Genomic DNA, 18413 nt, shown 5'->3' with positions numbered 1-18413 from the left:
TTCGCTCGTTCTTTTTGTTCTTATGCATTTATCCTTTTCTTGTAGGAGGTACCATTAATTTTTTAAAATTATTATTAATACTATTTTTTTCTTTTCCTCTTCCTCACTTCTCATGGTTGCTGAGAATGCTTACATCAAGCTACTAGGGTTTTTTTCTTTTTTCCTTTTTTATTATTGTTTTATTATTATTATTTTTATTTTGTTTTACTTTTTGTCTGTCAGTTTATTTGTTTCTAATTGTGCATCTGTGTGTTTGTGTGTCTGGTAGCTCTTTTCTTTGTTTATTTGCTTGTTTTCTTTGAACAATGTGTCTTGTGTTTTGCTAAATCCTCGGGTTGGCTATTTTCCCTACCTCCAATTTTTACATTCAATAAGAACAAGGGGGAGTGGAGGATGATGGCTGACTGTAGCCAGCTTTCAACAGAAGCTCCAGCTCAGAGGGAGAAATAATGGCCATAAAGAACCCAACAAAGCTGAAGGGTGGGAGCCAAGCTGAGAGAAGAGATAGATAATTGCATGTCTCAAGGCCAGCTGCAACTCCAAAGAAAAAAATTTCAGGTACATAATTCATCCCAAAGAGGACGTGTGTCCATCCCCTCCCCCAAGAAAGTTGCTTGCTTGCTGTGAGATCTCTACTAGTGAGAGGTGAACTGAGTTTCTCTTCTCTCACCCCACCAGAGCAATTTGATGGAAGCTGGGACTCCTTCTCCAGAAAGTCCCTGCTGTGAGCCTGGGAATTCCCTTGTTTGTCAGGAAGTTTGAACAAATATTTTCCCTGCCATGTTGAACTTCAATTTATACTCCCCTCCTTCCCTAGTGGTCTAGAAGTCCAACCCCTGCAGAGACCAGAATGTCTGCACTTCTTGGCTAGGGATGGGCATTGCATAGTCTGTGGCAGCGCAGCTATCCTGTATCTGTGAATCTGGTAACAGTGCAGAAAGACACAGAGGGGAAGTTGTCTGCCTTGGCTCTAAGAAAGTGTATCTCACCAGGTGGCTGAGGCTTGGGTCTCCACACGATGGGTGAAGACTTGGGAACTGCTAAGTTGAGTGAACCCAAATGGAGACACCTCCCACCCAACACCAGCATTATAGAGCAATCCTGCTGGGGTCTAATTTTAGAGTGTCAAAGGGAACTCTGTGGTCTACCAGAGGGAACCAGACCTCATCCTATAGGGATACCAGAACACCAGCAGCAAAAGTGAAGTGGCTGAGGGAGAAATATATTTGCTATCTGTATATCCTCAGGTTTACATTGAGCTCAGGTGGAATATTCTCCAGTTGCCATTGAGTACCTGAGGCAGGCAGAATTCAGCTCCCTCTGCTGGCTGATGGCAGAGGCTGGTAGCCAAGAGGAGGAGGCACTGACTTTACTTCGATTCTGGCAGGTGCAAAGTCCTGGCACATTTGCTTTTTGGACAGAACTGGGCCACAGAGACTGGGTTAACAGACTGGTGGTGGGGTTACCAGAGACTTGGGTTACCAGAGTCCAGTGGTAAAGGGGGAGCAAGGTGGGGAAAGAGGCATCAGCCCCCTTGGTCCAAACCTTCTACTGGATGGGCATTTCTGCCTCCTTGGAGGCAGAGTGAGCTACACTTGAGCTACCAGCAGACTACTGCTATCTACTTGTGAAGACCTTTGGAACTCTCCAGATAGAGAGTAGGTGCTGATTGGGGCATTGATTTGGAACTCTTGAACTGGACAAATCAACCAAGGACCCTCCAAGGTGATACCCTGGTTTTGTTGTAGTGGGAAGGTTTGATTTTCCTCTTCCAGGTGTTTCCTGTGGGGGGGTGGGATGTCTTACTTGGTGTATTTCTCCAAAGCTTAGTCTTCAACCCAGAGTCAGTGATTCACTAGGATTGGGCAGAGATCAGTTGAATACAAGACACAGCCACCTAGCCCCACCATGCCAAGCAGGTCTCCAGACTCAGGCTGTAATACTGTACAGGTCCATTGCAAAGCTGTAGAGGAAAAGCTAAGTCCACCAGTCCCTGCTGTTTGGTGAAGGGCTCCTCAACCACAACACCAGAACCCCCCAATCCATTTTCACCTTAACTGCTCATCTAGCCAAATGGTGAAAAACAATCATGGGTGGAATTAGTGGAAGAACCCTGGCAACATAAATAATCAGAATAGATCAACTCCCCAAGGAATGACAAACCAGTCACACCATAGGATCCCATTCATAAACAGATGCTGAGACGTCAGAAATCAAATTTAGAATTTGGATGGCAAATAAGATTAACAGAATAGAAGTAAACTTGGAATTAGAAATTCTAGGAATAATTCAAAAGTTGTCTGAAGAATTCAATGAATTCAAAGACAAAATCATCAAATATTTTGATACATTGAGAAAAGAAGTTGCAGCCTTCCAAGATATGAGAAATACAGTAGAATCCCTCAGTAACAGAATGGAGCAGGAAGAAGAAAGGATTTCTGACATTTAAGACAAAGCTTTTAAATGTTCCCAAATGCTCAAAGAGGAAGAGAAGTGGAGAACAAAAACAAATCATTCTCTCAGAGAGTTCTGTGATAATTCGGAGAAAAGTAATATTCACCTTAAATGAATTCCTAAAGGCAATGAAGTTACATCAAAAGGCACAGATGCTATACTTCATGAGATAATGAATGAGAACTTCCCAGACATGCCAAGCAATTCTAAAATTCAGATAGCTATTTCAGAACCACAGCACGACTCAACTTAAATAAAACATCTCCTAGGCACATTATAATTAACTTTGCCAAAGCTAATATGAAGGAGAAAATACTGCAAGCAGCCAGACATAATAAAACCATAACCTAGAAGGGGAAGAATATTAGAAAGACTGCAGGTCTCTCTGCTGAAACTGGTCAAACTGGAAGAGGACAGTCCTCTACATTCAATCTCCTAAAATGAAACAACTTTCAACCCAGGATCCTGTATCCAGCTAAACTGAGTTTCATTTATGATAGAGAAATTAAATACCTTAATGATATTCACATGCTGAAGAAATTTGCCATCACTAAACCAGCTCTCCAGGATATTCTCAGACCCATCCTCCACAATGGCCACCACAATGATTTCCCACCAAAGTAAACTCACTCAGAAAATTTTGATCAAAACCCAACTTCCACAGTGGTGAAAGGATTAAAAATGTCCACTGGAATTTCAAAAAATTCAACACCCAATATAATACCAGGTTTATCATTACTCTCAATTAATCTAAATGGCTTAAATAGCCCTATAAAGAGGCATAGGTCAGCTGACTGGATACAAAAACTCAGGTCAGATATCTGCTGTATCTAAGAATCTCATCTTACATTAAAAGGTAAATATAGACTCAGGCTGAAGGGAAGGTCACCTATAATTCAGGCAAATGGCAATCAGTAAAAAGCAGGTGTTGCAATATTATTCACAGATACAATAGGCTTTAAACCAACAAAGGTAAGGAAAGGTAAGGATAGTCATTTCATATTTGTTAAGGGCAACACTCAGCATGATGAGATTTTAATTATTAATATTTATGCACCCAAACAGAATGCTCCTCAATTTATAAGTGATACTAACAGAAATGAGCAATTTGATTTCCTCCAGCACTTTAATAGACAGAGATTTTAATACCCCTTTGGCAGTGTTGGATATATCCTCCAATAAGAAACTAAGCAAAGAAATTTTAGACTTAACATTAACCATTCAACAATTGCATTGAAACACACATCTATTAAACATTTCATCCTAACAAAACTGAATACACATTCTGCTCATCAGTGCATAGAACATCTTCCAAAATTGATTACATCTTAGCTTACAAGTCTAACCTCAGCAAATTTCAAAAAATAGAAATTATTCCTTGTATCTTCTTGGACCTGCATAGAATGAAAGTTGAACTCAGTAACAACAGGAATCTGCAAACTAAAACAAAGACATGGAAACTAAATAATCTTTTTTTTTTTTTTTTTTTGAAGTTTGGCTGGGGCTGGGTTTGAACCTTTGAGCCACAGGTGCTGCCCGGAAACTAAATAATCTTATGCTAAATGATAGCTGCATTATAGATAAGATGATTAAGATATTAAGAAAGAAATTACCAAATTTTTGGAGCAAAACGATAATGTAGACATGAACTAACAGAACCTCCGAGATACTGCAAAGGCAGTCTTAAGGGGGAAATTTATACTGTTGCAAGCCTTGTTCAAGAGAATGGAAAGAGAGGAAATCAACAACTTAATGGGACAGCTCAATCAACTGGAAAAGGAAAAAAATTCCAACCGCAAACCCAGCAAAAGAAAAGAAATAACCAAAATTAGAGCAGAATTAAACAAAATTGAAACTAAAAGAATTATAAAACAGATCAATGAATCAAAAAGTTGGGTTTTTGAAAAGGTCAATAAAAAAGATAGATCTTTGGCTAATCTAACCAGAAATAAAAGAGCAAAATCTATAATTTCATCAATCAGAAATGACAGAGATGAGATAACCACAGACTTCGCAGAAATACAAAAACAGTTAATGAATATTACCAAAAAAACCTCTATTCCCAGAAATATGAAAATCTGAAGGAAATTAATCAATATTTGGCATCATGCCATCTTCCGGGACTTAGCCAGGAAGAAGTGGAAATGTTGAACAGGCCTATATCAAGTTCTGAAATAGCGTCAACTATACAAAATCATCCCCAAAGGAAAAGCCCAGGACCAAATGATTTCACATCAGAATTTTACCAAACCTTTAAAGGGGAACTAGTACCCATATTACTTAACCTTTTCCAAAACAGAAAAAGAAGGAATACTTACCAACACATTCTATGAAGCTAACATCACCCTGATCCCCAAACCAGGAAAAGGCCCAACAAGAAAAAATAATTATAGACCAATATCTCTAAATAATATTGATGCAAAAATGTTCAATAAGATCCTAGCCAACAGAATGTAGCAACACATCAAACAGATTATACACCACTACCAACTGGCTTTTATCCCAAACTCTCAAGGTTGGTTCAATATATGTAAACCTATAAATATAATACATCACATATACAAAATTAAAAACAAAGATCACATGATTCTTTTCATTGATGCAGAAAAATCTTTTGATAATATCCAGCATCCTTTTATGATCAGAACACTTAAGAAAACAGGTATAGAAGGGATATTTCTTAAACAGATAGAAGCCATCTACAGCAAATCTGCAGCCAATATTACGTTGAATGAAGTAAAATTGAAAATATTTCCACTCAGATCAGGAACTAGGCAAGATTGCCCACTATCTCCACTGCTTTTTAACATTGTAATGAAAGTCTTAGCCATTGCAATCAGTTAAGAGAAGGTGGCCAAGGGTATCCATATAGGGTCAGAGGAGACCAAACTTTCACTTTTTGCAGATGATATGATCACATACCAGGAAAACCACAGGGACTCAACCACAACTCTTAGAACATGATCAAGGAATACAGAAGCGTCTCAGGCTACAAAATCAATACTCACAAATCAGTAGCATTCATATATACCAAAAACCAGTCTAGGACTCTATTCTCTTTACAGTAGTGCCAAAGAAAATGAAATATCTGGAGTGTACCTAACAAAGGACATGAAAGATCTCTATACAGAGAACTATGAAACTCTGAGAAAATAAATAGCCGAAGATGTCAACAAATGGTAAAACATACCATGCTTACGGCTGGGAAGAATCAATATTGTTAAAATGTCCATATTACCCAATGCAGTCTACAGATTTAATGCAATTCCCATTAAAACACCTCTGTCATACTTTAAAGATCTGAAAAAACTTGTACTTCATTTTATTTGGAAACAGAAAAAACCTTGAATAGCCAAGACATTACTCAGAAATTAAAAACAAATCAGGTGGAATCATGCTACCAGACTTCAGACTGTACTATAAATGTATAGTGATCAAAACAGCACGGTATTGGCACAAAAATCGAGAGGTAGATGTATGGAACAGAATTGAGAACCAAGAGATGAATCTAGACGTTTATCATCATTTGATCTTCAGTAAGCCCATCAAAAACTTAAATTGGGGGAAAGACTCCCTATTTAACAAATGGTGCTGGGTGAATTTGCTGGTGACTTGTAGAAGACAGTACTCACACTTTTCACCTCTAACAAAAATTGACTCTCACTGGATAAAAAACTTAAAGACTAAGACATGAAACCATAAAGATTCTTGTAAAGCATGCAGGGGAAACACTTGAAGAAATTGGCCTGGGAGAATACTTTATAAGGAGGACCCCCAGGGCAATTGAAGCAATACCAAAAGTACATTACTGGGATCTGATCAAAGTAAAAAGCTTCTGCACTGCCAAGAACACAGTAAGTAAAGCAAGTAGAGTGCCCTCAGAATGGGACAGGATATTTGCAGGTTACGTTTCTGACAAAGGTTTGATAACCAGAATCCACAGAGAACGCAAACTTATTAATAAGAAAAGAACAAGAGATCCCATTTGACTATAGGCAAGAGACTTGAACAGAAGCTTCTACAGAGAAAACAGGTGCATGGTCTACAGACACATGAGAAAATGCTCATTATCTTTAATCATCAGAGAAATGCAAATCAAAACCACTTTGAGATACCATCTAACTCCAATAAGTGTAGCCCACATAACAAAAATCCCAAAACTACAGATATTGGCGTGGATGTGGAGAAAAGGGAACACTTGTCCACTGCTGGTGGGAATGCAAACTAATATGTTCCTTTTGTAAAGAAGTTTGGAGAACACTCAGGGATCTAAACATTGACCTGCTTTTGGATCCTGCAATCCTTCTACTGCAATTCTTCTGCTACGAGTATATCCAAAAGACCACAAATCACTTTGTAAAAAAGATATTTGCACCAGATTATTCATTGCAGCTCAATTAGTAATGGCCAAGTCATGGAAGAAGCCCAAGTGCCCATGAACCCATGAATGGATTAATAAATTTTCTATATGTATACCATGGAATACTTTACAGCCTTAAAATAAGATGGAGCCTTTATCTCTTTTATGTTTACATGCAGGGACCTGAAAATATTGTCTTGAGTAAAGTATCTCAAGAATGGAGGAGAAAGTATCTAATATACTCAGTACTTCTATGAAACCAACTTATATTTACTCACACTTTCTTATGAAAGATAGAACACAACTATAGCCCAGGATGAAGGAGAGAAACAGAGTGGGAAGGGAGGGGAGAAGAGAGGTTTGATAAAGGGAGGGTAAAAGGCAGGACCACACCTATGGAGCATATTGCAAGTGTACAAGTCAAATCTGTCAAGTGTAGAACATAAATGTCTTAACACAATAATCAAGTAAATGAGGTGAAAGCTATGTTGATTGGTTTGATGTAATCATGTCAGATTGTATAAAAAACAATACATTGTACCCCACATACGCATAAATGTATTCATTATCTATGTGTGTAGGACTTAATAAAAAAAAAAAGGATTCCACTCGATTATGTAAATCACAGTCTTGAATTGATCACAAACGGGCTAATCAAATCATTGATCTCAGACTAAGCATGATTTGGGTTGGTGATACAGCAATGCGTTTGGAGCACCATGCCCAGTTACTGTGTTATTGGAACATTACAAATTTCTGTATTACTCCTTTTGAGTTTAATGAAATTGAACATGACTGGAATAAAATAAAAAGACGTTTAGTAGGATTGGACAATAATTTCTCCCTTGATATTTCAAAAGAAAAAAAATCTATTAAGCCTATGCAGCACATTTGAACTTCCTTACAGGATCAGATACCTGAGAAAGTTTAACAACAGACTTAGCAGACCTTAACCCATTGAAGTGGGTTTAAACTTTTGCATATATGACTTAATGAAAGTAAAAAATGTAAATAAATAAAAAAAAACTTTTGAAGAGTCACTGGTGGGAATTGGTGCATTTCTCTTGGCATTAATGTTTTGTTTGTCGTTAGTCTATAGATGCATCCAAAGCGTCTAAAGAGAAACCAATGGTCATGGACAAGTTATGATGGCCCTTGCCATTCTGCAAAATAAAAATAATAAAGGGGGAAATTCAGGTAGAATGGGGCCTAAAGAACCAATTCTTGGCAAGGGAAACCATGCCCAGGAAAAGTGAAAAACAGAGAAATAAGCTAAGCAAGGTGGAATAAAAACAGTTTAGCTAGCTTACTTTTAAAGCAGCAGCTAAATTACTTATCTGAGCAGTTTTTCTTTTACTGGAAGTCTCTCCTATAAGGGGTGCAGCTTACAAACACTCCTTCTGGATCTTTAAACACTCTGAAGAAAGAATGGCCATTGAGGGAGCTATGTGCAAGGTCTGGGAAGGAACATTAACCAGGCCATTCCCACCATGTCAACAGTCAAAGTAAATACCCATTGTGGGTATTTGTACTATGGTCAGCTCAGAGATTAAGAGAACAGCTGGAGCCCTGAAATATGGGCAGGAGAGTTTGTATACTTATCACAGAGGAAGATGTCTCTGGGTGAAGATCAGAGGAAAATTCATCTGTTCCATTCATTCTTCAGAGGAGCCTGATTCCATCAGGACATCTTCTCAACAGAAAACTATAGGGGATTAACTTACCACAAGGAATCTGTGTGCGTGATCACAAATAGGAGGCTGTCCCCAAACAAGACTCAGGTTTTGTATTTCTCGAGGTTGCTCAGACACTTATAGTTAATGATTATAGATAGAATAAGAACAGACATGCTTATTCAGAGAAACTGCTGATATTTTTGTTCCCTGACTCAGCTTACCCTCTGGGCTAAATGAGATAACAGCCTTCAATAAAAGTTGAGTGGAACAAACACTGAGGTCCATTCTCTGGAACCCCAAAAGCTAATAGTGATCTTCTGTATTCCCACTTTTGAAAACTCTATTCTGTGTGTCTTATCTTTTTTATCTCATGCTGCTTTTACCTTTAATTTTCTTCAGTTGATCACCACAAATTTATCACCACAAGTTCCACACTTCTTGAAAGACTCTGTTACTGGGGTGGTACCATGGCACTTCTTTCCATGAAGGTTGTATTCATTTGTAATCCCACTAGCAGTGTAGAAGTGTTCCCTTCTCTCCACGCTAGCATCTGCAGTTTTGGGATTTTGTAATGTGGACTAATCTTACTGGAGTTAAGTGATATTTCAACGTGGTATTGATTTGCATTTCTCTGACGATTAAAGATAATGAGCACCTGCCCAGAGACCACCTAGGCCGTGCACCACACCCCGCATGCCAGGAGTTCCCAGACCATGCACCATGCCCTGCCTGCCAAGAGACTGCTGAAGCAGCATGCAGCGCCCATCCTGCATGCGCGCCAGGCCCCAGCTGAAACAGAAACGCCAGTGGAGTAGTGTTCTATTTGCTGAAGTCACCAGGCACTGGATACTGCTAGAATCGCGTGCAGTGTACCCCACCCTGCTGCCAGATCCATGTGCAGCATGCTCCTAGAGCTGCTACTACAGCCAGAATTCTCTGGCTTTGGCAGTGGCAGTGGAGCTGGGCAGGGGCACTTCCCACAATGATCCAGCAACAACAGAGTGATTACGCCAGGGTCTAATCTTGGAGAAACCCACCCCCAACTCTGTGCACTGCCAGAGGAAACTAGAAGTCACTCAATAGGGATACTGGTGCTGCAGAGCGGCAGGGGCAAAGGCATGGTGGCTGAGGCAGATAAGCATTTGCAGGCCTGGTAACCCCAGGATTATACTGAGCACAAGTGGAACACTCACCAGTGGATGTTGAACACCCAAGGCAGGCAGGCCTCAGCTCCCCTAGCTGGCTGGTAGCCCAGGGCAGTGGCCGGGCCTCGGGGGCATTGACCTTCCTTTGACTCTGACAGGCGCTAAGCCCTGGCACTTCGTATTATTGGAGGGAACAGGACTGCATCCCTGTAGGGTCACCAGTGTTTGGGCATGAAAAAAGAGCAAAGTGGAGAAAGAGACTCAGCTCCCTGGCCCTACTGTGCTACCGGGTGGGCCTTTCTGACTTCATAGAGCACCAAAGAGAGCCAAATCTGAGCAGCCAGTAGACCTCTGCTATCTAGCTGCTGGAGACCTTTCAAACTCTCCCACCAGAGAATTCGTACTGACAGGGTGAATTGGTTTGGAACCCCAAACTTGGGACAATCAACCAAGGACCCTCTAGGGTGATACCCTGGTTGTTTAGTAACAGGAAGTGTCAATTTTCCCATTCCACTTGTTGTCTGGGGAGGTGGAGTTTCTTAATTGCTTGTATTTATTCACAGCTAAGACTTCACCACAGTCTCTGATCCACCAAGATTGGACAAGAACTAGTTGAATACAAGACTGAGCCACCTAACCCCACCAAACCAAGCAGGTTTCCCCAGCCTCAGACTGTAATACTGTACAGGTCCTTTGCAAAGCTAAAGGGGAAAAAGCTGCAGTCATCACTCCCAGATCTTTAACAAAGGGCTGGTTAACCACAACCCCAGGAAACCCCAATCCAATCTCACCTTACCAGACCACCTAGCCAACAGTGAAAAACAATCATGAGGCGGAATCAGCGGAAAAACTCTGGCAACATGAACAATCAGAGTAGATCAACTTCACCAAGAAATGATAAAGCTGACACAGCACAAGATCCTATTCACAAACAAATGGCTGAGATGTCAGGAATCAAGTTCGGAATTTGGATAGCAGATAGGATCAACAAAATGGATGAAGTGATAAAATTAGAATTTAAAGCAGAAATTCAAAAGATGTCTCAAGAATTTAACAAATTTAAAGACAAAATGACAAAGATTTTGACATATTAAACAAGAATTTGCAGCCCTAAAATATCTAAAAAAAAAAAAAAAATACAGTAGAATCCCTCAGTAACAGAATGGAGCAGGGAGAAGAAAGGATCTCCGATATTGAAGACAAAGCTTTTGAATGCTCCCAAACACTCGAAGAGGAAAAAAGTGGAGAACAAAAATGGATCATTCTCTCAGAGAGCTCTGGGATAATTTGAAGAGGTCTAATATTTGCCTTATAGAATCCCTGAAAGTGATGAGGTTGCTGTGAAGAATACAGATGCTTTGCTCCATGAAATAATTAAAGAGAATTTTCCAGACATGCCCAGGGATGCTGAAATTCAGATAGCAGTTTCAGAACATCAGCACGACTCAACTCGAATAAAAATTCAAATAGACACATTATAATTACCTTTACTAAAGTTAATATTAAGGAGAAAATTCTGAAACCTGTAAGACATAAGAAAACCATTACATACAAGGGTAAGAACATTAGAATGACCGCAAATCTCTCCACTGAAATCTTTCAAACTAGAAGAGGGTGGTCATCGACCTTTAATTTCCTTAAACAAAATAACTTTCAACACAGGATCCTGTATCCAGCTAAACTGAGTTTCATCTATATTGAAGAAATTAAATACTTTAATGGCATTCAAATGATGAAGAAATTTGCCATAACTAAACCAGCTCTTAAGTACATTCTCAGACCTATCCTCCATAATGAACAACACAAGCCTCAACCACCAAAGTAAAATCACTCAGAAAATTTTGATCAAATTCTAACTTCTATAGTGGCAAAAGGATTAAAAATGTCCATTGGACTTTTGAAAAACTTGATACCCAAAACTTTGCCAGGTTTATCATTACTCTCAATTAATTTGAATGGCTTAAATTGCCCTCTAAAGAGACACAGGTTGGCTGACTGGATACAAAAGCTCATGCCAGACATTTGCTGCATTCAAGAATCTCACCTTACCTTAAAATATAAACATAGAATCAGGGTAAAGGGATGGTCATCTATAATTCAGGCAAATGGAAATCAGAAAAAAAAAAAGCAGGTGTTGCACTTTTATTTGCAGATACAATAGGCTTTAAACCAATCAAAGTAAGAAAAGACAATGATGGTCACTTCTTATTTGTTAAGTGCAACACTCAACATGATGAGACTTCAATTATAAACATCTATGCACCCAACCAGAATGTGCCTCAATTTATAAGAGAATTCTAACTGACATGAACAACTCCATTTCCCCCAGCACCATACTTGTTGGAGACTTTAACACTCTTCTTGCCATGTTGGATAGATCCTCAAAAGATAAGCTAAGCAAAAAAATTTTAGAATTAAACTTAAACATTCAACATTTGCATCTAATAGACATCTATACAACATTTCATCCTAACAAAATCGAATACACATTCATCTCATCAGCTGATGGATCATCCTCCAAAATTGATCACATCTTAGGTCACAAGTCTAACCTCAGCAAACTTAAAAGAATAGAAATCATTCCTTGTATATTCTCGGACCACCACGGAATAAAAGTTGAACCCAGAAAAAACAGGAATCTCCTCATTCATACAAAAACATGGAAACTAAATAACCTCATGCTGAATGATAGCTGAGATTAAGAAGGAAATTACCAAATTTTTGGAACAAAACAATAATGAAGAAATGAACTATCAGAACCTCTGGGATACAGCAAAGGCAGATGAGAGGAAAATATATAGCGTTGCATGCCTTCCTCAAGAGAACAGAAAGAGAGGAAGTTAATAACCTAATGAGTCATCTCAAGCAACTGGAAAAGAAAGAACTTTCCAACCCTAAACCCAACAGAAGAAAAGAAATAACTAAAATTAGAGCAGAACTTAATGAAATTGAAAACAAAAGAATCATACAACAGATCAACCAATTAAAGAGTTGGTTTTATGAAAAGGTCAATAAAATAGATAAACCGTTGGCTAACCTAACCAGAAGTAGAAGAGTAAAACCCCTAATTTCATCGATCAGAAATGATAAAGGCCAAATAACAACTGACTCCTCAGAAATTTAGCAAATCCTTAATGAATACTACATAAAACTCTTCTGTCAGAAGTATGAAAATCTGAAGGAAATAGATCATACTTGGAAACATGTCAAACTCCCACACTTAGCCAGAAAGAAGCGGAAATGTTGAACAAGCCTATAACAAGCTCTGAAACAGCATCAACTACAAGAAATCTCCCCAAAAAGAAAAGCCCAGGACCAGAAGGCTTCACAGCAGAATTCTACCAAACCTGTAAAGAGGAACTAGTACCTGTATTACTTAATCTTTTCCAAAACATTGAAAAAGAAGGAGTACTTCCCAACTTATTCCATGAAGCAAATATCACCCTGATACCCAAATCAGGAAAAGGCCAAACAAGAAAAGAAAATTATAGAACAATATCTCTAATGAATATTGATGCAAAAATATTCAATAAGATCCTAGTAAACAGAATCCAACAACACATCAAACAAATTATACAACACGACCAGGTAGGCTTCATCCCAGGGTCCCAAGGATGTTTCAATATATGTAAATCCATAAATATAAATCATCACATACACAAATTAAAAAACAAATATCATATGATTCTCTCAATTGATGCAGAAAAGGCTTTTGACAATATCCAGCATGCTTTCTTGATCAGATTGCTTAAGAAAATAGGTATAGAAAGAACATTTCTTAAACTGATAGAGGCCATCTACAGCAAACCCACAGACAATATCATAGTGAATGGAGTAAAATTGAAATCATTTCTGCTCAGATCAGGAACCAGGCAAGGATGCCCACTGTCTCCACTGCTTTTTATCATTGTAATGGAAGTCTTAGCCACCTGAATCAGGCAAGAGAAGGCAATCAAGAAGATCCAAATAGGAGCAGCGGAGATCAAATTGTCACTCTTCACAGATAATATGATTATGTATCTGGAAAACCCCAGGGAATCAACTACAAAACTCATAGAAATGATCAAGGAATATAGTAATGTCTCAGGATATACAATTAACAATCATAATTTTGCACACTTTATATACACCAACAATAGTCAAGAGGAAAAAATAATCAAAGATTCTATTCCCTTTACAATAGTGCTAAAGAAGATGAAATATCTGGGAGTGTATCGAACTAAGGATGTGAAAGATCTATATAAAGAGAACTATGAAACTCTGAGAAAAGAAATAGCTGAAGATGTTAACAAAAGGAAAAATATACATGCTCATGGCTGGGAAGAATCAACATTGTTAAAATGTCTATACTACCTAAAGCAATTTACAGATTTAACGCAATCCCTATTAAAGCACCTCTCTCATATTTTAAAGACCTGGAAAAATTAATACTTTGTGTTATATGGAAACAGAAAAAAATATAGAATAGCCAAGACATTACTCAGAAATACAAACAAATCGGGAGGAACCATGCTTTCAGACTTTAGACTATATTATAAATCGATAGTGATCAAAACAGCACGGTACTGGCACAAAAATAGAGAGGTAGATGGATGAAATTGAATTGAAGTCCAAGAGGTGAACCCAGACACTTATCGTCATTTGATTTTTGATAAGCCTATTAAAAATATAAATTGGAAGAAAGATTCCCTATTCAATAAATGGTGCTGGATGAATTGGCTGGCAACTTGCAGAAGACTGAAACTGGACCCACACCTTTCTTCTCTAACAAAAATTGACTCTCAGTGGTTAAAGGACTTAAACTTAAGACATGAAACTATAAATATTCTTAGAGTGCAGGGGAAACACTTGAGAAAATTGGCCTGGGAGAATACTTCATGAGGAACACACTCCGGGCAATTGAAGCAACATCAAAAATACATTACTGGGATCTGATCAAATTAAAAAGCTTCTGCACTGCCAGGAACACACTAAGTAAAGGAAATAGACAGCCCTCAGAATGGGAGAGGATTTTTGCAAGTAATACTACCAACAAAGGTCTAATAACCAGAATCCACAGAGAATTTAAACGTATTACTAAGAAAAAAAAAGTGGTCTCATTTCCTTGTGGGCAAGAGACATGAATAGAAGCTTCTCTAAAGAAGACAGGAGCATGGTCTACAGAGACATGAAAAAATGCTCATCATCTTTAATTATCACAGAAATGCAAACCAAAACTACTCTGAGATACCATCTAACTCCAGTAAGAGTGGCCCACATCACAAAATCCCCAAACCAGAGATGTTGGTGTGGATGTGGAGAAAAGGGAACACTTCTGCACTGCTGCTGGGAATGCAAGCCAGTACATTCCTTTTGGAAGTAAGTTTGGAGAACACTCAAGGATCTAAATATAGACCTGCTGTTAGATCCTGTAATTCTTTTTCTAGGTGTATATCCAAAGGACCAAAAATCATTTGGAAATAAAGATATTTGCAACATATTGTTCTTTGCAGCTCAATTCATAATAGCCAAGTCCTGGAAGACAAGTGCCCATCGATCCATGAATTGGTTAATAAATTGTGGTATATGTATACCATGGAATATTATGCAGCAGTAAAAAAAACGGAGACTTTACCTCCTTTATGTTTACATGGATGGAGCTGGAAAATATTCTTCTTAGTAAAGTATCTCAGGAATGGAAAAAGAAAAGTACCCAATGTACTCAGTACTACTGTGAAATCAATTTATAATAACTCACACTAGCATATGAAAAATGAAACGCAACTTTAGGCTATGATGAAGGAGGGAAGGAGAGGGCAAGGGTTGGGAGGGGGTGGGAGGGATAGTAGGGGATAGTAGGGGGACCATAACTATGTAACACATTGCAAGTACAAGTTGGTTCTATCATGTATAGAACACAAATGTCCTAATGCTATAATTGGGTAAATGAGATGAAAGCTATGCTTATTAGTATGATGTAAGCACTCCAATTTGTACAAATAATCAACACACTGAAATGAGCATAAATGTACTTATGATCTATGTACAAAAGACTTAATTAAAAAAATGATGAGCATTTTTTCACATGTTTTTTGGCCATTACTCTGGCATCCTCAGAGAAGTTCCTGTTGAAATCTCTTTCCCAGATAAAGCAGCAAGATGGCAGTCAAGTAACAGGTTCCTTGCATCTGGGCACCGTGAGTCTGGGGAGATAGGACTCCAGGCATCTCTGGCTGGTGGGATCTGCCTATCATCATCCCTCTGAGGATACAGGGAGTCAGCGAGAGACTTCTGGACCCCAATAGGAGGACTAAAACAGTGGAAAAACGGCAAGTGGTCACGTGTGTTCAATCCGTCTAAACCCACCCGCAACTGTAAATTCAGTAGCAGCGAGACTGCAAACCAAAAAGGCCTTAACTGTGAACTGTTTGGTGTCTTTGGACTTGGCACTCAGTTGAACTACCTTGGGGAGAGCCTGAGTGGGAGTGCAGAGAACTTTGGCCATTGTCTAGGGCCCCAGACTGAGCCACTGAGCAAGATGGAGCTAATAGTGTTTGGCTGTGGGTCACAGGGAGCCACTGTGAGTGACCTGCCCCGGCAAGCTCCACCCTCAGGGTCACAGAGCTAGAATCGGGTGGGAGGTGGTAACCCAGCAACCAAGTAGTCTAAGGGTGGGGTCTGAGCCGCCTTGCAGCCCTAACCCTCAGGGGCAGAGTGAGACCAGTTTTGGCACACTGGGTAAGTGGATAGCCACTTCAGCAGTGATTCCAGCGACAAGCATTTTCCTGGGAAAGCTTATGCCAGCAAGTTTACAAGTTCAAAGTGCCTTTTAAGTGGGCTGAAGAGAGATTCAGGGTGTCTACCTGCTGGGGTTTGAAAAATCAGCAACCTCCAGTCGTATCAGAACTGTGATTAACATCTCATACTCCAGAAGACCACGTATTGGCCAGACAATATTCAACAACATACACATACTGCTTTGTTTTTGGTTGTTTTTGTTTGTTTGTTTGGTTGCTTTTTGTTTATTTTGATGTTGTTGATGTTCTTTAGTATTTTAATTTCAACCTTTTCCATACAGATCCTTTTTCTTTCTCAATTTTTCTACTTCAATTATAATTTCCCATTGCTGCCTTTTTCAATAACTAGAACTTCATTTTTTGCTAGTGTTTCTACCGCTATTATTTGGTTTTTCACCCAATTTTATCCCGTAAAATTTTCTGTTTGCTTGTTTTGGTTTGATTTATAGCATTTTTGTCTTTCCTCTCTACTTCGTGGAGGAGGGGTACTGTGTCTGATCAGCTTACCAAAGAGATGCTGACCTCCAGGGAACCACCCAACTGGGCAACCCCAGAAGGTGGGTTTTTTTAAGGTTGTGTCAAAGTACCCTACGGTACACCTATATTGCTCTGTCTCCAATTATCTGTGCCTCTCTTCTTTTTGTCAATATTCCTTTTACCCACCCCCTCTCCTATCTCTATTTTTCTTTTTTTTTCTTATCACTCAGTCCTCCTTTCTTTCATCCCTTTCTTGCTCTTCAAACTTCTCACACTTCTGGTCCTGTAACCCTTAGTCCACAGGCACGAGAACTTAAAGAGCAAGAGGAAGTGAAAAGAAAATTAGGGCAAGGAAACAGATAAAAGAAATCACTCATGAGGAAGAATCAGCAGAAAACTCCAGGTAAAATGAACAATCAGTCCAGAACAACCCCGCCAAATGACCATGAGGTAGCTATAGCAGATGATTCCACCTATAAAGAAATGTTAGGAATGACAGAAAGGGAATTTAGAATACACATGTTGAAAACAATGAAAGAAATGATGGAAACAATGAAGGAAAATGGTAATAAAGTGGCAAATAACAAAAAGGAAATCCAAAAACAGAATCAAATAAGAGATGAATGATATGAAGAATATAAAAAGGATATAGCAGAGCTGAAGGAACTGAAACAGTCAATTAGGGAACTTAAAGATGCAATGGAAAGTATCAGCAACAGGTTAGACCATGCAGAAGAAAGAATTTCAGAGGTAGAAGACAAAGTTCTTGAGATAACTCAGAAAGTAAAAGAGGCAGAAAAGAAGAGAGAGAAAGCAAAACGTTCACTGTCAGAATTATGGGACTTTATGAAGCATTCCAACATACGAGGTGTAGGAATTCCAGAAGGGGAAGAAGAATGCCCCAGAGGAATGGAAGCCACACTAGAGAATATTATAAAAGAAAATTTCCCAAATATCACCAAAGATTCTGACACACTATTTTCAGAGAGATATCGGACCCCAGGTCACCTCAACTCTAACCGAGCTTCTCCAAGACACGTTGTGATGAACCTGTCCAAAATCAAGACAAAAGAAAAGATTCTGCAAGCTGCCAGGAGTAAGCGCCAGTTGACCAACAGGGGCAAATCCATCAGAGTGACCGTAAACTTCTCTAATGAAACTTTCCAAGCAAGACTATGGTCATCTACCTTTAATCTACTTAAACAGAACAATTTCCAGCCCAGAATTCTGAAAACTCTTAAACTAAGCTTAAAAATTGACGGAGAAATCAAATCATTTACGGATATACAAATTGAGGAAATTCGCCACAACAAGTCCAGCTCTACAGGAAATACTTCAACCTGTTCTGCACACTGACCACCACAATGGATCAGCCGTAAAGTAAGAACTCAGAAATTAAAGGACAGAACTGAACCTCCACACTGATGCAAAAGATAAAACTAAGCAATGGACTCTCACAAAATAAGATGAACAAAATACTACCACACTTATCAATTATCTCCATAAATGTTAATGGCTTGAATTC

General features: G+C 38.9%; 1 protein-coding gene across 1 annotated transcript in view; it reads right to left on the bottom strand.

Moving 5' to 3' along the window:
• LOC128577641 (endogenous retrovirus group K member 13-1 Env polyprotein-like) overlaps positions 1 to 18413 on the bottom strand; it is a 107077-nt gene that overhangs the window by 47683 nt on the left and 40981 nt on the right. The gene's annotated exons all lie outside the window — the stretch shown is intronic.

Source organism: Nycticebus coucang, chromosome X, assembly GCF_027406575.1.
Source record: "Nycticebus coucang isolate mNycCou1 chromosome X, mNycCou1.pri, whole genome shotgun sequence".
NCBI lineage: Eukaryota > Metazoa > Chordata > Mammalia > Primates > Lorisidae > Nycticebus > Nycticebus coucang.
The sequence above is the reverse complement of the archived record's forward strand: the minus strand, read 5'-3'. Positions and strand labels throughout refer to the sequence as shown.